The 19438-nt window shown below is 38.0% G+C and overlaps 1 protein-coding gene and 1 long non-coding RNA gene across 2 annotated transcripts in view; one reads left to right on the top strand and one right to left on the bottom strand.

Annotated features, from left to right (window-relative positions):
- Positions 1–19438, top strand: part of LOC309506283 (uncharacterized protein) — a 171183-nt gene that overhangs the window by 29703 nt on the left and 122042 nt on the right. The window contains exons 1-2 of the mRNA XM_082180070.1: positions 9668–9864; positions 9948–12407. The gene's annotated coding sequence lies outside the window, so the exon portion shown is untranslated. Of the gene's footprint in view, positions 9865–9947; positions 12408–19438 lie in introns of the transcript that reaches the window.
- Positions 1–19438, bottom strand: part of LOC309506480 — a 352573-nt gene that overhangs the window by 249406 nt on the left and 83729 nt on the right. The window lies entirely within an intron of this gene.

The following is a 19438-nucleotide window of genomic DNA, read 5'->3' as shown; positions in this document are numbered from 1 at the left end:
TTACTATTTTTCCTTGTTATTTATACTGCTAAATATAACTTACTCAACATCACACATTAACCTGACATCTCTAGCTTCAATCTAAATCGTTATTGCTAGCACAACACGTTAGTAATTCGCTAGCCTGTTAGCGTACCATCCGTGCGCATTTGTTTATTTATTTATTTATTCTCTAGCACGTTCACGCCTTCCGTGCGCTCTTTATTATTATTATTTTTTATTTCTCTCGTGCCTTTTATGAGTTCATCAAAAAACTGTGGTATCAGTCAACAAACACGGTGAGTCCTGTCATCTTCTCCTCTTATTGTCACCTGCACCTCATGTAACATGTATACCATAGCCTTCTCTGCCAGCACAGGATTTACATGTGATAAATGCAGGGAGATAGTCAGGCTGGCGGAGAAGATTTCAGAACTAGAGACACGCATCCAAACTTTAATCGAAGTTAATTGTAAGAGTGCAAGGGCTTTAGATACTGCTTTGGATGCGACTAGCTTAGTGAACTCTGTACATTGTTCAGTTCCGGCTGAAATAGAGCCCGTGCAGCAGGGCAATTGGGTGACGGTGAGACGCTATAGTCGCGGGACAAAACACCGCTCTTCCGTTCCGATTACAACATCAAACAGGTTCTCCCCTCTCAGTGAAACACCCATTGTGAATCCTGTTGATTTTGCCCTAGTTATTGGCGATTCTATTACACGGAACGTGAAAATAGAGACACCAGCCACCATAGTCACATGTTTGCCGGGAGCCAGAGCGCCTGACATCAAAGCAAATTTAAAAGTGCTGGCTAATGCTAATCGTAAATTCTGTAAGATTATTATTCACGTCGCACTAATGATGTTAGACTCCGCCAGTCGGAGATCACAAAAATTAACATTAAAGAGGTGTGTTAACTCGCAAGTACGATGTCAGGCACTGTAATTTGCTCTGGCCCCCTTCCTGTTCGCCGAAGTGATGAGATAGTTAGTAGATTGTCTTCACTCAATGGCTGGCTGTCGAGGTGGTATCCGCAAAATAATATAGAATTCATAGACAATTGGAAACGTTTTTGGGGCAGACCTGACCTGTTGAAAAGAGATGGTATTCATCCCTCCTGGGATGGTGCTGCTCTTCTCTCTAGTAATATGGCACATAGTCTTAGAGCTCAAACATGACAATCTGGGCCTCAGGTCAGGAAGCAGACAGACTGGCTAAACCGACCATCTGCCAGCTGTCTCACGTCACCAAGGTCAGATAAATCCAATCACATAGAGAACCTTTCACCTAGATATCATCATATAGAGACTGTGTCTGTTCCCTGAATTAGGGCATACAAAAAACTCCTTAACACATTCAAGGGTAAAAATGTAATTGATGTTCAACAAATAAAAAACAGATATAATACGGATGAACAAATGATAAAGCTCGGTTGCTGAATATTCGATCCCTTATTTCAAAAGCACTCATTGTTAATGATCTGATTACAGATTATAACCTAGATGTGCTGTGTTTTGACAGAAACCTGGCTAAAACCAGACAATTATATTACTTTAAATGAGTCCACCCCGCAAGATTACTGTTATAAACATGAACCTCGTCTCAAAGGCAAAGGGGGATTTTGCTGTAATTTATAGTAATATCTTCAGAATTACTGAGAAGTCTTGTTTTAAATATAATTATTTTGAAGTGTTCTGAACTCTACTGGAGTTAGACAACACGTGTCAGGACCTACTCATTGTCGTAATCATACTCTAGATCTAATATTATCACATGGAATCAATGTTGATGCCGTTGAAATTCTGCAGCAGAGCGATGACATCTCAGATCATTATCTAGTCTCATGTAAACTTCATTAGCCAAGGCTGCAAAGTCGACTCCGTGTTACAAATATGTTAGACACTTCTGCCACTAAAGATTGCTTTATTATTAATCTTCCTAATCAGTTTCATCTCAGCATCCCAGATGGCTTAGAAGAACTAGATATTGCGACAGAAACGTTTAACTCTCTCTTTTCCAGCACTTTAGACACAGTTGCTCCTTTGCGCTTAAAGAAGATTAAAGAAAATAGTCCAATGCCGTGGTACAACGAGCACACTCAGGCACTAAGAGAACAGCCAGAAAATCTACTTTTTCTGTCAAAGATACTAGAAAAGGCGGTATCCTCACAACTATGTTCCTTTTTAAAAAGAAATGATATCTGCGATGATTTCCAGTCAGGATTTAGACCGTACCATGGTACTGAGACAGCTCTCACTAGAGTCACAAATGATTTGCTCCTATCATCCGATCGTGGTTGTATCTCGCTATTAATGTTACTCGATCGTAGTGCTGCATTTGACACTATCGACCACAACATTCTTTTAAATAGACTCGAAAATTATGTTGGCATTAGTGGAATTGCATTAGCATGGTTTAAATCATACTTATCTGACCATTATCAGTTTGTAGCAGTAAATGAAGAGATGTCTTATCGATCACAAGTTCAGTATGGCGTACCACAAGGCTCAGTACTAGGACTGTTGCTGTTCACACATGCTACCCTTAGGAGATATCATTAGGAAGCATGGCATTAGTTTTCACTGTTATGCTGATGATACTCAGCTCCATATTTCTTCATGCCCCGACGAAACTTACCAATTCACAAATTAACGGAATGCATAGCTGATATAAAAAATTGGATGACTAGTAATTTCCTACTACTAAATTCTGAAAAAACAGAGATTCTAATTATTGGACCAAAAAAACGTCCTCACGTAATAACCTAGAATACTGTCAAACACTTGATGGCTGCTCTGTCAAGTCTTCGTCGTCGGTTAGGAACCTGGGTGTGCTCTTTGATACCAATCTTTCATTTGAAAGTCACGTGTCTAGTATCTGTAAAACCGCATTTTTCCATCTTAAAAATATATCTAAATTACGTCTTATGCTCTCATTGACAAATGCGGAACAATTAGTCCATGCGTTCATGACCTCAAGGCTAGATTATTGTAATGCTCTACTGGGTGGTTTCCCTGCATGCTTAATAAACAAACTACAGCTGGTCCAAAACGCAGCAGCTCGAGTTCTTACCAGAACCAGGAAGTATGACCATATTAGCCCTGTTCTGTCAACACTGCATTGGCTCCCTATTAAACATCGTATAAATTTTTAAATATTGCTGATTACTTACAAAGCACTAAATGGTTTAGCTCCGCAGTACTTGAGCGAGCTCTTAACGCACTATAGTCCTTCACGTCTATTGCGATCTCAAAATTCCGGCCAGTTGATAATACCTAGAATATCAAAATCAACTGCTGGTGGTAGATCCTTCTCCTATTTAGCACCAAAACTTTGGAACAGTCTTCCTAACATTGTCCGGGAAGCAGACACACTCTGTCAGTTCAAAGCTAGACTAAAAACACATCTCTTTGACCTAGCATACACATAACACATTGTAGACTTCTATAATTCAATGATAGGCTGCATAAATTAGGCCAGCCGTAACTGGGAACGCTTCCCATATATTCGGATGTACTCGTTACATCATAAGAAGAATGGCGTCTACGCTAATATTAGTCTCCCTGTTTATACCGAGGTTTACCGCAGTCTGCCGGATCCAGGCAGTATCCAGATCTGATGAAGGACCTGCGCCTGGACGCGACAACAACGCAGTCCTGAAGTGTCAACCAGTCTCTCCGTTTACTGAAGTGAGGTGGACCCCGGGCCTTATCCAGATCAGATGGGGGACCTGCACCTGGACCCAACCATGATGCATCCCTGAAGTGCCAGCCTCATCAGCCCTGTGAAGGCCTAATCGACACCACCAATCTGACTTCTGACCTGTAACGCTACCTGGATCATAATCATACACTTGTTCGCTCATTGGCCAGAGGAGAACTTGCCCCCGACTGAGCCTGGGTTCTCCCAAGGTTTTTTTTCTCCATTCTGTCCCCTGATGGATTTTTGGTTCCTTGCCACTGTTGCCTTGGCTTTTGGCTTGCTTATTCGGGGACATTTAATATTCAACAATATTATTGATCTGCCTTATTTAGGGTGGACTATGATGCAATTTTCTTCTAGAAACAAATTTTGTTGTATTATTTTCATGTTATCAATGTGAAGCTAGTTTGATAAAATCTGTATTGTAAAAAGCGCTATATAAATAAAGGTGACTTGACTTGACAACCTGCTTGACCCTTGACTAACTATGTAAAAGGTCCGTGTTACATTTAACCCTGCGTTAGTTTGTGCCCCGCGCTCCCCTACTACTAGCACGTAGTACATCACTTCAACACAGAAATCTTATGCACACACAGTCATGTACACTCTCTCTCATACACACACACATGGACACTCATTTCTGTTACACAATGTTCATTCCTGTTACTTCTAAAAAAAAAAAAGTTAAACCACAGTTTTTATCAGTTTTGTTTGCTCCATCTTTTATACAACTGTTTAATAAATTAAATTATAAAAGAGGTTATAAACGTGAGGCTTCGGTATTCTTTAAAATGAAAAAATGGCTTAGTGTTTTTTATTTATTTATTAAAATACACCTTGCTTTACTATGTAGTGACTTTTTTTTAACATTTTTTTATCACAAATATAAATTATTTGAACATATAACCAACAATTTCTTTAAAATAAACACTTTCTTGTGGGGAAAACAAAGGAATTAATTGACATGCTTTGGCACATGACTTTCGGTAACAGGACTGAGAAAACATGCGTCCATCTTCTGCTTATAAACCTTGTAAAAAATTAAATAAAGTTCCCCGAGATTGACCAATACACATTTTGAATAGTTACATTTATATGTAGTATTAGATTCAATGTTGAAAAAAGATTACAAAAAAATTATGTTTAATTTTGAATAGAGACAACAAGCAAATGTCGCCCATTCCTTTTCTCTCGGAAATACGTCACAACACTGAAATAAAGTCGGTTGCAATTTCCGGTTCACGGGGACTTTCAGAATATGCGGCCCCTTTAAGAAATATGACACTCTGAATCTGCGCACTGAGGATGCGCAGAAGACAGAAGCGCGAGAGAGGAGAAGAGACGAGCTGAAACTTTCAACAGTTGAGGCTGAAAGTGACGCTGTTAACGATCGTGAATGAAGGACAAATGTGGAATATTTTCTTCGGATGCCGTATATTTCCAGTCTGCAGGTGAGAGATGTTACAACATTAACCAGCTCCTCGAGTTTGTGTGTTTATTTGCCAGTGTAATGAAATGCGTTGTGTGTCCTGGTTTATTATTATTAGAGTGTAATAATATGCTGGTAGAGTGTTTTCACAGACTCTGTTTAGGGCCCCAGACTAAATGTTTTTACTAGTAACGCTGTTGTAGCCAAAACTGATATTTTTTAGGAGCACAGGCTGAAAATTAAAATTTTCCCCTATTTTGACTGTATAACTTACAAATGATGTCTTGGTAATAAATAGATATAACGTCCATAAATTACAATGTGCAGTTTTATTTTAAGTTCACAGGGCTCCAGACTAACATTTTAGGGCAGCAGCAGGAGCCACTAAGTTCTACAGAAAGTGGTAATTACGGTGGCCGAGAAGGGTCATAACACAAACAAAAGCCACAACAACTACATATTCAGAAAACACCTCCAAATTCAGAAAACACATGCAAACGCCACCACAACAACTACATATTCAGAAGACACCTCCAAATTCAGAAAACACATACAAACGCCACAACAACTACATATTCAGAAAACACCTCCAAATTCATAAAACACATACAAACGCCACAACAACTACATATTCAGAAAACATCTTCGTCGATTTCACATCACGTACACAGCAAATAGGGAAACGAACTGCAAACTGCAAAGACACAACGGAAATGTTTCCAGGGGGGCCATAATCAGTGACGGCTACAAGAGGTAAGTCTTTCTCTTTTATTATTACAGACTTGTCGATGTGCTCTGATACCGAAGTGGTTTTGTGTGTTTTCAACATATTAAGTTATTGTCCCCATAACGTATTAGTCCACGCAGATAATTGTTAAACGTTCTGCCAACGTTGTTAGCTGGAAACTAGCTGGCTAGCTCGCTTCTGGTCACTAAATCGATGCATTACCGGCGTTTTTACATTGTTGTCCTGATATCTGAACTATTTCTTTATTTTTCAGATTGAAATGTTCTGTCCATTTTGTGCTGCAAACCACTTCGGTATCAGAGCACATCGACAAGTCTGTCATAATAAAAGAGAAACAGCAGAGAATGTCTAATAAGGCCGTAGACGGGCTCTGGAAACACTTACCTCTTGTAGCCGTCACTGATTATGGCCCCCCTGGAAACATTTCCGTTGTGTCTTTGCAGTTTGCAGTTCGTTTCCCTATTTGCTCGTGCTGTGAATATTTGCAGCGTACGTGATGTGAAATCGACGAAGTTGTTTTCTGAATATGTAGCTGTTGTGGCGTTTGTATGTGTTTTATGAATTTGGAGGTGTTTTCTGAATATGTAGTGGTTGTGGCGTTTGTATGTGTTTTCTGAATTTGGAGGTGTTTTCTGAATATGTAGTGGTTGTGGCGTTTGTATGTGTTTTCTGAATATGTAGTTGTTGTGGCGGCGTTTGCATGTGTTTTCTGAATTTGGAGGTGTTTTCTGAATATGTAGTTGTTGTGGTTTTTGTTTGTGTTGTGACCCTTCTCGGCCACCGTAGGTAATACTGTTGAGCTGACAATGAAGCACTGAGCTTAATTTGAGGTGTAGATACAATTAACTTTAAAGGATTAGTTCACCTCAAAATGAACATTTCCTGATAATTTACTCACCCCAATGCCATCTAAGATGTTCATGTCTTTCTTTCTTCAGTGGAAAATAAATTAATTTTTTGGGGGGAAACATTTCAGGATTTTTCTCCACACAATGACTTCAACGGTAACCAAATTGTTGAAGTCCAAATCAATGCAGTTTCAAAGGGCTCTGCACGATCCCTTCTGAGGAATAGGGTCTTATCTAGCGAAACGATCGTCATTTTCAACAACAACAAAAAAAACATTTATATACTTTTTAACCACAATTGTTCGTCTTGTGCTGGTTTGCGATGCGCCAGGCATTATGTTATCACGTTGGAAAGGTCATGCTGGACGTAGGCGGAAGTACCGCCCCATGAGCGCTGCTTTTAAATTAACATTTCTTTAAAACAAAACTTATTTGACAGATTTTCCTTTTCTAAATGGCATAAATAAGCTTTACTCCCTTGAAACTTTAACTGGAATGTCACTGTTTCTCTCACTGCGACTTCCCGAACAGGCGAGTACACGCACACACACGTGCGCACATCACTTTTGAAGTAAAATTTAAAATTGAGGATGCAGTGCATCGTGATGCATCATGATATAGAATTGAACTGAATCGATGACATGATAATCGTAATCGAACCGAACCGTGAGACCAGTGTAGGTTCACAATGCTAATGCAACCATGCACTGCGCTCTCCACAACGACAAAAGTTGTAGTAGCTAATGGATTTCCACCACCAAAAAACGCTTTAGCTCTGCTACAAGATTTATTTACGGAGAAGAGAAAAACACCCGCAGTGTTCGGGTGCTCCCCCATACTGAAAAGTTTAGATTTTTCATCTCGCTGCCCCTGGAAAAAATTAGCGCGTTGCTTCAATTATGAGCGCGCTTCCCACGCTCGCGAGCTACCAGTAGCTTGTGGCCTGATTGGAGGTAGCGGCGCGCCTACATTTGAAATAACAAACTCGAGCGCGCAAAAGCCGTGATATGTGAACGGCCCCTTGGAGAGCTACCTCCAATCAGGCCACAAGCTACTGGTAGCTCGCGAGCGACGTGTTGGAGACCCTTGCTCTATACAGTGGATCCCCCGTTGTTCCCCCTTGTCCGTTCCATTTGGGAGAGATCCAGAGCTGAACTGTCCCCCCCTCCCCTTTCCCCTATTCACACAGCTTCTGTGCACGGCACCTTCTCAGCAAGCAGGGGCGCCAATATGCCAATTCCCCACACAGTGAAATGATAGATAATAGAAAAACGCTTCGCGGCGCCGAGGATTTTTTTTATTTAACTGCTTGTGCCATGTGACATGAAAAAATGCCTGCCCGGTTCGCCCGTGCCAAAAACCGCTATTGGCGACGAGAGAGGACCAGGCCTGGACTTTTATGTTGTGCCGGTTCCCGTCTCCTTCTTCTCATAACAACATACTTTGTTGGTGCCGAAACCCAGGAGGAAGAAGGAGGCAGGAACTGGCGAACATTCAAACATTTTAACAATAAAACAAACAATAAATGAAAGTAAAGGTGGCAGCCCCTCACGGACGACTGCTGCACACACATAAACAAAACATAAAAGTCCAGGCCTGTTCTCTCGTCCTTCACTGTCGTCGCTCCTCCTTTTATGCTTCCGAAGCTCCTCCGTGAGATACGAGGCCGGTGCGGCGCGCAGGTGACGCCAGTTAGTGCTTCTCTTATCTTTTTGGACCATTCTTTTGCCTTAGCCATATTTCTAACTTGCAGTCAAACGTGACACTCAACAAAACAAGCCAGATCAGATATTTCATGTGTTCTAGCTCAAGCAAACCTGGTGTAACTAATGAAGCCCTTGATTAGTTTAATCAGGTGTGCTTGAGACAACACCTTTTCTGCAGATTTGTGCTGTTGTGAGAGATTCTATTCAGGGGACTGAATAAGATTTTGAAACTGTAGAAGTCTTTAAAAATTGCATTTTCAATTTAATTTGGGGAAACCACTTGAAACATTGTTTTGTTGAGCTATTCCAATTACTTTTGTTTAATTTGTTCATTGCAAACAAGCTGAAAGTCTTACATTTTGCCAATAAACATGATTTGCAATGGGGGTTGAATAATTTTGATTTCAACTGTATAAACCAAAACCACTTTTTGGACCAGGCTGTAAACACATTTTTTAGGTTGCCGCTTGGTATAAAGAACAGGGTTATCATTTCTGAATGAAATGCACTCTCTCTCTCTTTCTCGCACCCCTCAGTCACAAGCACTCATTCTTTGTATTCTGAATAAAAATAATTATATTCTAGATAGAAACAGCCAGAAACTCCATCAAAACTGCCACTTTCGAACTATAGCAGCTTGAGTGCTAATGTCGAACAATTAGCGGTACAGTCTTTGTTAGCTTTGGCTTGAATGGATGGTTTATGCAGATTTATCAGTGGAGTATGAACAGAACTCATCGTTTTTTTATTCGGACCATTTTGAACAAGTGTGAAAGATTGCTTGAATCAGAGCTCTGGTGTAACTGTGCGCAGCGCATTGCAATATTGAGTTCTGATTGGTCAGTCACTGTTATAGTTTGTTAATTATCATATAGATAATTTTAACATTTTATTTACATGTGAAGTTTAACATAATACACAACACTGGTAATCTAAAGGGGATGGTAAGGGTAGATGTTGGTTTTACAGAGGGGGTGCTTTTTATTTAATTTTTTCCAACAATGTTTTCTGCCTCCCCCTCAAATCAAGCCCTGTGAATGAGGTGAAAACAGGGAACTATTAGAGACAAAGAGGCTTTTCAGCAGCTCAGTTTAACATGGTGGTCTTGTTATTTCTTTCGACTTTGAACAAGCATTAAACAAACCTTCTTTTAAATGCAACTGCATCCATATATTTATATCAGAAAAAAAGACATGTTCAATTAATTTAAATATAAGTAAAGTAATTCAGTAACTTCTCTTTGAATTTGGCAGATCTGGTGTCCATCCCACAACTATTCACCAGTAAATACTGGGAATATTCCCATCATCCTACAAGAGAAGGACAAACTCCAGGAGTATCAGCTGAAATCTGTGTGACTGTTAAAGATGGAGTTTATTAAAGAGGAGATTGAAGACATGAGGGATCCAGAACCATCCAGAATAAAACATGAAGATACTGAGGAACAAATAGGTTGGTGTCCATTCTTGATTCTTCATTCAATTTTCACATTTATCCTCCTTGAACTGATTCTGATTACATAATGCTTATTTCAGAGCAGATGGAAGTGAGACACAAACTAAATGAAGTAAAGAAACACTGTGACTTCAAAACCGAAGGAACAAAAGCAAAAAAGCTGCACTTCTGCTCTCAGTGTGGAAAGAGTTTCAGTCGCAAAGAAAACCGTAACAGACACATGATAATCCACTCTGGAGAGAAACCGTATACATGCACTCAGTGTGGAAAAAGTTTTTCTCAAGCATCAACTCTCAGTATTCATCTGCGTATTCATTCCGGAGAAAAACCATTTAACTGTGATCAGTGTGGTAAAGGTTTTATTTCATCATCAGAGCTAAGACAACACCTGAAAGTTCATTCAGATGAGAGGCCATATGTGTGTTCTCTCTGTGGAAAGAGTTTTTCTAGAGCTGAATATCTGAAACTGCACCAGAAAACACATAATGGAGTGAGAGATCATGTGTGTTGTGACTGTGGGAAGAGCTTTACTAGAGCTGAATATCTGAAACGGCACCAAAGAATTCATACTGGAGAAAAACTTTACAAGTGCTCATATTGTGACAAGAGATTCATTAATTCTGGAAACCTGAAAGTACATGAGCGATTTCATACTGGAGAGAAGCCGTATCACTGCACTCAGTGTGAGAAGAGTTTTAAACATTCATGTAGTTTTCGCAATCACATGAAGAAATATCATAAGTCCAGGGTTTGAAATGAATTGAAAAATAACCTGTGGTTGGTAACGCTGACAAATCACTAGCCAATTTTTGGCTGAAGGCGGGTTATTATGTTTACTCACTTTGCTGGGGAAGTTCGTGTAAGCCAAATCTGCACAGATTTAGCACAAATACTCAACTCGTGAGTCATCATGATATATTAAATACAGCGTATTGCACAGAATCTGCTCATATTTGGCTTACTTGAACACACACGTCACTACGCAACAAATACCGGTGCGCTTGTTAATTTGCATTGAAGCAATAGCGAAGATTAAAAAGCGTTTGGTTAACAGAAGACACATTGATATTTTCCAACATCCTACATTTTTTTGATGTGCTTTGTACTGTATTGATCTGTCCACCTAAAACACATTTTTGGTGAAAAGGATGAGGATGGGTATGTTTAAATATTGTTTTGTTTATTTTGTTGTATCATTTTTTTTGTCCATTTCTTACTCGTTTGATATTTCATTTGTGTTTCTAATAGTTTCAATTTGTGTTTAATAGTTCGAAATAAATATTTCAATCAAGGATGACAGAGGAAGGGAGAAGATGGCTGGGTGACAGGATTTTATTTGAATAAGAAATGAATGTATAAAATCCAAATTTTATTTTATATATATAAGCTGTGACGTTGTTAGTTTGGCTCTTTGTCCTGCACATTAAGCTAACTACAAAATTATAATTAAAAACATTAATAAAAACTACATAGAACACACAAAAAAAATAGCATTTTCTGCATTTCCCCACTCTCTATCTCTAAACTTTACCATGAAATATGATTAAAATCCTTCAGAAATCTTTTTTTTTTGTTTTTTTTTTTGCATTGTTGTGACTTTATATCCAATCATGCTTTAAAATGTTTTTTTTTTTTTTTTTTTTTTTTCATGAGATTATTTTTTTTTTATCTAATATTTTTTATAAAATGCACATTTTACTCATGTCCCCGGGTTTTCACTCAGTCCCTTGTTAGGATGAATTATAGTTCAGCGGTCTAGCTCATCAATGTCAAAATGATTAAAGAAGTGAACGAATGCCTGGTAAAATGTAAATAGATAAACATTTAATATTTGACTGTTTTACAATAGAAATGTTAAACTACCGACAGTATCCAGTGACGCAAATTACTCAACTTTTTTTTTTTTTTGATCAAATTTTCCTTTTTGAATTGAAAATATGCAATAATTTCCTTGATTCATTTAAAGAGAATGCATGCATAATTAAAAATAAAATATTATTTGCAAATAGTTACAATTATTTCACTAATACTATAAAGTTTTCTTTTTCTTTATTCCCTTAAATCGCTTTTATAATTAATTAATTCCTTAAATAAAAATACCCAATTTTAGTTTGGGCTAAAGCCCCGAATATCCACTGATCTTAGAACCGCCCCTGGTTAAATATATGTAGTATTAGATTCAATGTTGAAGAAAGATTTAAAAAAAAAATAAAGTTAAATTTTGATGAGTTACAACAAGCAAATGTCACCAATTCGGTGGAATGGCCCATTCCGTTTCGCTCGGAATTACGTCACAACACTGAAATAAAGTCGGTTGCAACTTCCGGTTCACGGGGACTTTCAGAATATGCGGCCCCTTTAAGAAACATGACACTCTGAGTCTGCGCACTGAGGATGCGCAGAAGACAAGCGCGCGAGAGACGAGAAGAGACGAGCTGAAACTTTCAACAGTTGAGGCTGAAAGTGACGCTGGTAATGATCGTGAATGAAGGACAAATGTGGAATATTTTCTTCGGATGCCGTATATTTCCAGTCTGCAGGTGAGAGATGTTACAAGATTACAGAGTTTAACATTAACCAGCTCCTCGAGTTTGTGTGTTTAAGGGTCAATGTAATGAAATGCTTTGTGTGTCCTGATTTATTATTATTAGAGTGTAATAATATGTTGGTAGAGTGTTTTCACAGACTCTGTTTAGTGCTCCAGACTAACACTTTTTACTAGTAACGCTGTTATAGACCCCAAGAAAAAAAACAAAAAACTTTACCAAACATAACTCAATACCAATAACACAAAAGCAGCATCACAGTACCCAATAGGCTACTTAAGAACAATAAAGAGAGAAAGTAAAATCTTCACAGCTTTGCTGACTTTGTAAACATATTATAGAATAGCCAACACACACTACACATTTGAAATTGCAAACTTTTCTTAAGTAAACAGAATTGTATCAAAATAAACCAGACATGTCTTTCCCAAATTCAATGTCACTTTGAACAAATCACATTAAATAATCAATAAGTACTAACAAGAATAGTCAATCTTCTTAAATAAAACAGATTTAGAGGACGAAAAGTCACAACTTTACTTTGTAAGCACAGTAGGCTATGTAGAACAGCTATAAAACACATTCAAGTTAAGTGCAAAATCGTCTTAGACCAAATACTATAAAAAAAAAAGCAAAGACATACATTTTGAGAGAGCCATAATGCTATTCTGTATGGATCAAGCATTTCCACCAGTTTTGGGAGGCTCTATAGAGGCACACGTCTGCATTTCCTCGCTGCAAAATCACTAATTAGGTCATCATGACAGCTTCTGAGCCACTTCACCATTGATGCTGATGACAGCAAACCCACTTACGTTCCTGCCCCATTGTTGAACGCAAGTATGTTTTAATGAGCTTTGTGTTATTTATGCTTTATATAGGCTAGCTAAGTTCATGGCCTCGCAAAGGTCCTTGGCAGTTGACACTTCCTCAGCAAACCAAGAGTGCCTGTATCTGGAGAGGGAGGTTTTGGCATTGTCAATGAGCCTGACAGCAATGTTAAGTTGCATTGAACTAGTCTGCAGAAGCTTGTTTACTTGGTTAGTGGTCGTAAGAATTTCACACCAGACAACAGAACAGATCAGAAATCTAAAAGAGGCCACCTCGTCTATTTTTGTGACTGAGTCATTGACAGTTTCCCTAGCCTCGATGAGCACATTTCTGATTTCTTTAATTTGGCTTTTGGCAGCTGTGACACTCTTAAGCCTGCTCTCCCACCTCACATTACTCCATGATTTCACAGTCAGGTTGACGTGTTTTTTTATAGCTTTCAAACTGAAAAGCTTACACGCAAAACAGAACACAGCATTGTTCTGTTGCGAGTAAACAAGCCAGCTTCTCATGATTTTCTCTCCATTTGAGAGCGTTTTGAATGGTAGGCTACTATGAAACGTCCTGCCATCTAGTCCCCTTGGAAAATTAAAATCTTATGGGACTTTAAATGGGCCTTGTTGTACTATTTCAACACAATCCTCGTCTAAAACCTGTGACGGCCAAAGAGCAGGATCAGTTGGACGGGGCACACAGGTCTCTACATTGTATATAAACATAACATAAACGAGGGGAAAAAATAGATATTAGGGAGTGAACATAGCTATTAAAGTGGTCCTCAGCAACCACCTACTGGTTACAATGGTAATTTAAACTTTTTAAAATTTTAAATAAGTGTGAGTTTTCCTAAATCTTGAAACTTTTAGTATTGTAAATGGGGACTGTCTTTGAAGGATAAAAAAAAAAATATATATTTTTTAAAATATGATATTATAGTTTTGAAGTGCAAAAAAAAAAGTGTAGTACTCATAAGCATCTGACTATTGTCTGTCACAATACCATAGTTACAGTTAGGGGTGCAACGGATCAAAAAACTCACGGTTCGGATCGTTTCTCGGATGAGAGTCACGGATCGGATCATTTTTCGGATCAGCAAAAAAAAAACCCAAAAACAAGACAAATAAACATAAGTTTTGTCTTTTTGTTTATTAACACTTTTAAATTATTAAATAAAAATATATAAAATCAACCGTGGGTGCGCGACGGGATGTCGTAACGTGGCTCAATTTTGTGTTTAAAGCCCTCGTTTTGCACAACCGAAAATGGCCTCATGTCTGCACCTATAAACACACCGATAGCATTTGTGATGACTTTAGCCCGGTCTGATTGTGCAACAAGGGGCTGCTTAAATGCCGCGGTGATAAGCGGTTGTTGAGCAGCCTTCGTTTTCACTCCTGTCAGTGAAACACCGGGGTGATGTCGCTTCAAATGCGTGGCCATGCTTGATGTGTTTTCCACTGTCATATGGCTTTCTTGTGCCACAGTGCCTACACACCATCACGGTTTTATCCACTAACCTCTTTCCTTCATCATTATATTTGACAGGGAAGCCAAAATGCTCCCATACAGGGGATTTAAATGACGCGGGGCGTTCAAGCTCCTCCGTTTCTCCGCTCGCCATGACCACGCTGTGTGTGGACTGAACATGCGCACAACTTTCTTTTTTTTCATAAATCAATCCGCGGATCACGTGTGTGCCGAACCGAAGATATTGATCCGAACGGATCATGGATCAATGATGATCCGTTGCACCACTAGTTACAGTTAGTGTTACTACATTAAATCCATGGTGAATGTTGGTGATTTGTGAACTTAAAGCCTTATATAACTTGTTCGTTCATCCTGGTTTTCATGTCAGCACGGTTTGATCTGATATCTATGGTTTATAACCAAATCTGAATGCTTCTCACTGGATCTCTCTGCAATGTTATTAATTCTGTGGCGAATTCAATGGATTTCTTCACTGGATCTCCCAGCGCTGTGTAGTAACTGTGTCGCGTGATTGAGTAGCTCGCGACGCTGCGCTACTTGGTCCGTGAAGTTCAAATGAGTAGCGCAATTTCGTTCCGCTTTTTTACTTAGTTTTACTTGGTGGTGGTGGCGCAATGGATAAGACACATGCCTTTGGTGTGAGAGACCCGGGTTCGAATCCACTGTGAGACACCAATGTGTCCCTGAGCAAGACACTTAACCCCTAGTTGCTCCAGAGGCGTGCGACCTCTGACATATATAGCAATTGTAAGTCGCTTTGGATAAAAAGCGTCAGCTAAATGAATAAATGTAAATGTACTTGTAATGCTGGGCAACGTTGTCGCCAGCATGACCTATATCAAACTTTGGTCGCACCAGCAGGAAAAATGGTCGTAAAATGCAATTATTTGTTCGCAGTCTGGAGCCCTGCTGTTGACACCAATAAAATGTGTTTAATGTGTTAAATTACAGAAGATCTTGGACATCACCATAATGAATAAGCAGAGGTCGAATAGAAGGTATGCATTGACGTCACTTTCCCGCCGAAACACACCCCCCTCAGCTGGACTGAGTGAAAGCATAAAAGAAGGAGCCACGACAGTGAGGAACAAGTGAGGACCAGGCCTGAACTTTTATGTTATGCCGGGTCTCACCTCCTCCTTCCCATAACAACATACTTCGTTGGTGCCGAAACCCGGGATGAAGAAGGAGGCAGGAACTGGCGAACATTCAAACACTTTAATAATAAAACAACCAATATATGAAAGTAAAGGTGGCAGCCCCTCACGGAAGACTGCCGTACACACATAAGCAAAACATAACATAAAAGTCCAGGCCTGTTCTCTCGTCCTTCACTGTCGTCGCTCCTCCTTTTATGCTTCCGAAGCTCCTCCGTGAGATACGAGGCCGGTGCAGCGCGGGTGATGCTAGTTAGTAATCACGCCACCGTTCTCTCAAGGCCCTCTGACTCGCCTTGCTTGCCACAGCGAGTTAAACAAACTATTATCAGTTTAAACTACTTGATATAGTTTTTATGGGTGTCGAAATGAATCGTATATACGATGCATCGCGATGCAGACGAGGACGATTCAGTATCGGTTCAGTTATTGACCATAACTGATTATAATGTACTGATGCTTTTCTGACTTCATTTGTTGCGTACGTGCTTTGTCGCGGTAGCATACAATGGCAGAGGGAGAGTAATTAATCAACATATTAATTACTTTTATAATGATATGGCAATATGTACTTTAGTGTTCTGTATTCATACCGTTTCGCTGTAAGTGTTTTAAATGCGCATCTGAAGTATCAGCGCTTTTCAGTCCCACTCCCCGCCCACAACATTCATGTTTTGTCCCGCTCCCACCCGCAAAAAAAGTATAAATAGATTTTTTTCTGTAGCCTACCTCCATGAAATACTTTCAAGTTAGCCTTCGTGTCGCCACCACCTACACATTAGCATAAATGCTCCCGATAAATTATTTGTTATTAAGTTGGCTTGGAAAAGCCAACTTACTGATATTGTACTTAAACTTATTATTATTCTTCCTTCTTCTTCTGAGCCAATTTTAGACTGTATCTCCTCCTAGACCGTTATTTCATTTACCAAATGTCCAAGACTGTTTCAACTGTTTAACTGCCAGAAGCCATTGATACTCATTTAAGCTTTAAGCTATCTATATTCTTTTTAACTAATAACTAATCTTTCTTTCTTTCTTTCTTTCTTTCTTTCTTTCTTTCTTTCTTTCTTTCTTTCTCTCTCTCTCTCTCTCTCTCTCTCTCTCTCTCTCTCTCTCTCTTTCTTTCTTTCTAACTAATCTATATATCTTTCTAACCAATCATTCATTAAGTTGTTTCATTAAACTTTTTCTATCTCTCTATCTACAAACATCTCTCTATCTATCTATCTTCAAACTTCTATCTATCTATATATCTATCTTCAAACGTCTATCTATCTATCTTCAAACTTCTATCTATCTATCCATCTTCAAACTTCTGTCTATCTATCTATCTATCTATCTATCTATCTATCTATCTATCTATCTGTCTACAAACTATCTATCTATCTATCTATCTATCTATCTATCTATCTATCTATCTATCTATCTATCTATCTCTTTCTACCTAATCTTTCTTTCAAACTATTTTTATTTCTAACTAATCTTTCTTTCTTTTTAACTAATCTTTCTTTCTTTCTTTCTTACTAATCAATCTTTCTTTCTAACTAATCTTTCTTTCTAACTAATCTTTTTTTCTAAACTAAGCTTTCTTTCTTTCTTTCTTTCTTTCTTTCTAACTATTCTTTCTTTTTACTTTTCTTTCTTTCTTTCTAACTAATCTTTCTAACTAATCTTTCTTTCAAACTGATCTTTCTTTCTTTCTAACTAATCTATCTTTCTTTCTAATCTTTCTTTCTTTTTCAAACTGATCTTTCTTTCTTTCTAACTAACCTCTTTCTTTCCTTCTAACTAATCTATCTTTCTTTTCTTCTAACTAATCTATCTTTCTTTCCTTCTAACTAATCTATCTTTCTTTCTAACTAATCTATCTTTCTTTTCTTCTAACTAATCTATCTTTCTTTCTAACTAATCTCTTTCTTTCTAACTAATCCATCTTTCTTTCTTTCTTTCTTTCTTTCTTTCTAACTATTCTATCTTTCTTACTATTCTTTATTTTTTCCTAACATTTCTTTCTTTCTTTTTTACTTTTCTTTCTTTCTTTCTTTCTTTTTTACTTTTCTTTCTTTCTTTCTTTTTTCTTTTTCTTTCTTTTTTCAGACAAATCTTTCTTTATTTCTAACTAATCTTTCTTTCTTTTTTCTTTTTAACTAATCTTTCTTTCTTTCTAATCAATATTTCTTTTTTCAAACTAATCTTTCTTTCTAACTAATCTTTCATTATTTTTTCAAACTAATCTTTCTTTCTAACTAACTAATCTTTCTTTCTTTCTTTTTTCAATCTAATCTTTCTTTCTAATATTTCTTTCTTTTTTCAAACTAATATTTCTTTCTTTCTTTCTAACTAAACTTTCTTTCTTTCTAACCAATCTATCTTTCTTTCTTTCTTTCTTTCTTTCTTTCTTTCTTTCTAACCAATCTATCTTTCTTTCTTTCTTAGTTCTTTCTTTCTTTCTTTCTTTCTTTCTAACTAATCTTTCTTTCTTTCTTCCTAATATTTCTTTACTAGAAACATGGTAAATCATGTTAAACCATGCTAGAACAGTGTAAAACTTTTTCAAACTTTCTGGCTAGGCTTTTTCAAGCCAACTTAAAGTTTGTCTACGAACTTTACCATCTAGTTAAGTATTAACAATTTAACATTCACAAACGTGCATTTAACAAAAGCAAGCAGGCTACTGCGTGCATGGTTTGGCATGACTGAATGCGCGTAAAGTGCGCTCCCTTAATTCCTAAAAAGCACATTTCAATTCATCGCGATCTCACAAATCTCAGTTATTATCAATGAAGCTGACTGCACAATGAATCTTTCATAATATCTACACTTTGTTTGTTATAATCAGAGGATTTGCCAGCATCCAGAATTCAGCACTGAACAAAAAGTCAGTTTTGAGCAGTGAAGGGGATTCTGTCTTAAATGCATCAGATTGGCCATTGCATTCAAGAAATCAACACATATGTCTGTGATTGGCTACATAGTTCAATGCTTCAAACAACTTATAAATAGAAACTCTGAATCGTTTCTATTTTGTTATAGTTGCTCTTGTTGCTTTTATGCAACAGATGAATAACAATTTATTAGTTTTTAGATGTTTTATTCATAGATATTTCTATTTTTATTTGGAAGTTTTATTCTCCCGCAACCCGCACACACATGAGTGCATTACTGCCCGCGCCCGCACTCAGCCATCAAAACTAGTCCTGTGCCGCACTCTGTTGCGTTGGGTCCCGTGGGTGCAGGTCTCTAGCTCCAACTACTTTAAAAGCCGACATCTGGCACATTTTGGCTTTTATGAACAACCTGGTAAGCACGACCTGGAGAAGACACACGCTGTGTGTAAATCATGTCACGCACAAATAAAATATGCAGGGGGTAAAGTAAAATTTAAAATTGATGATGCAGTGCATCATCAATGCATTGTGATATCGAATTGAACTGAATCGATGACATGATAATCGTAATCGAACCGAACCATGACACCAGTGTAGGTTCACACCCATAATATTTTTACGTCAAAGGGTTAACTAGTAATCACATGCGTCGATG

Source organism: Leuciscus leuciscus (genome assembly GCF_965113295.1).
Source record: "Leuciscus leuciscus genome assembly, chromosome: 9".
In the NCBI taxonomy this organism is placed as follows: domain Eukaryota; kingdom Metazoa; phylum Chordata; class Actinopteri; order Cypriniformes; family Leuciscidae; genus Leuciscus; species Leuciscus leuciscus.
This window is presented reverse-complemented; position numbering and strand designations above follow the sequence as displayed.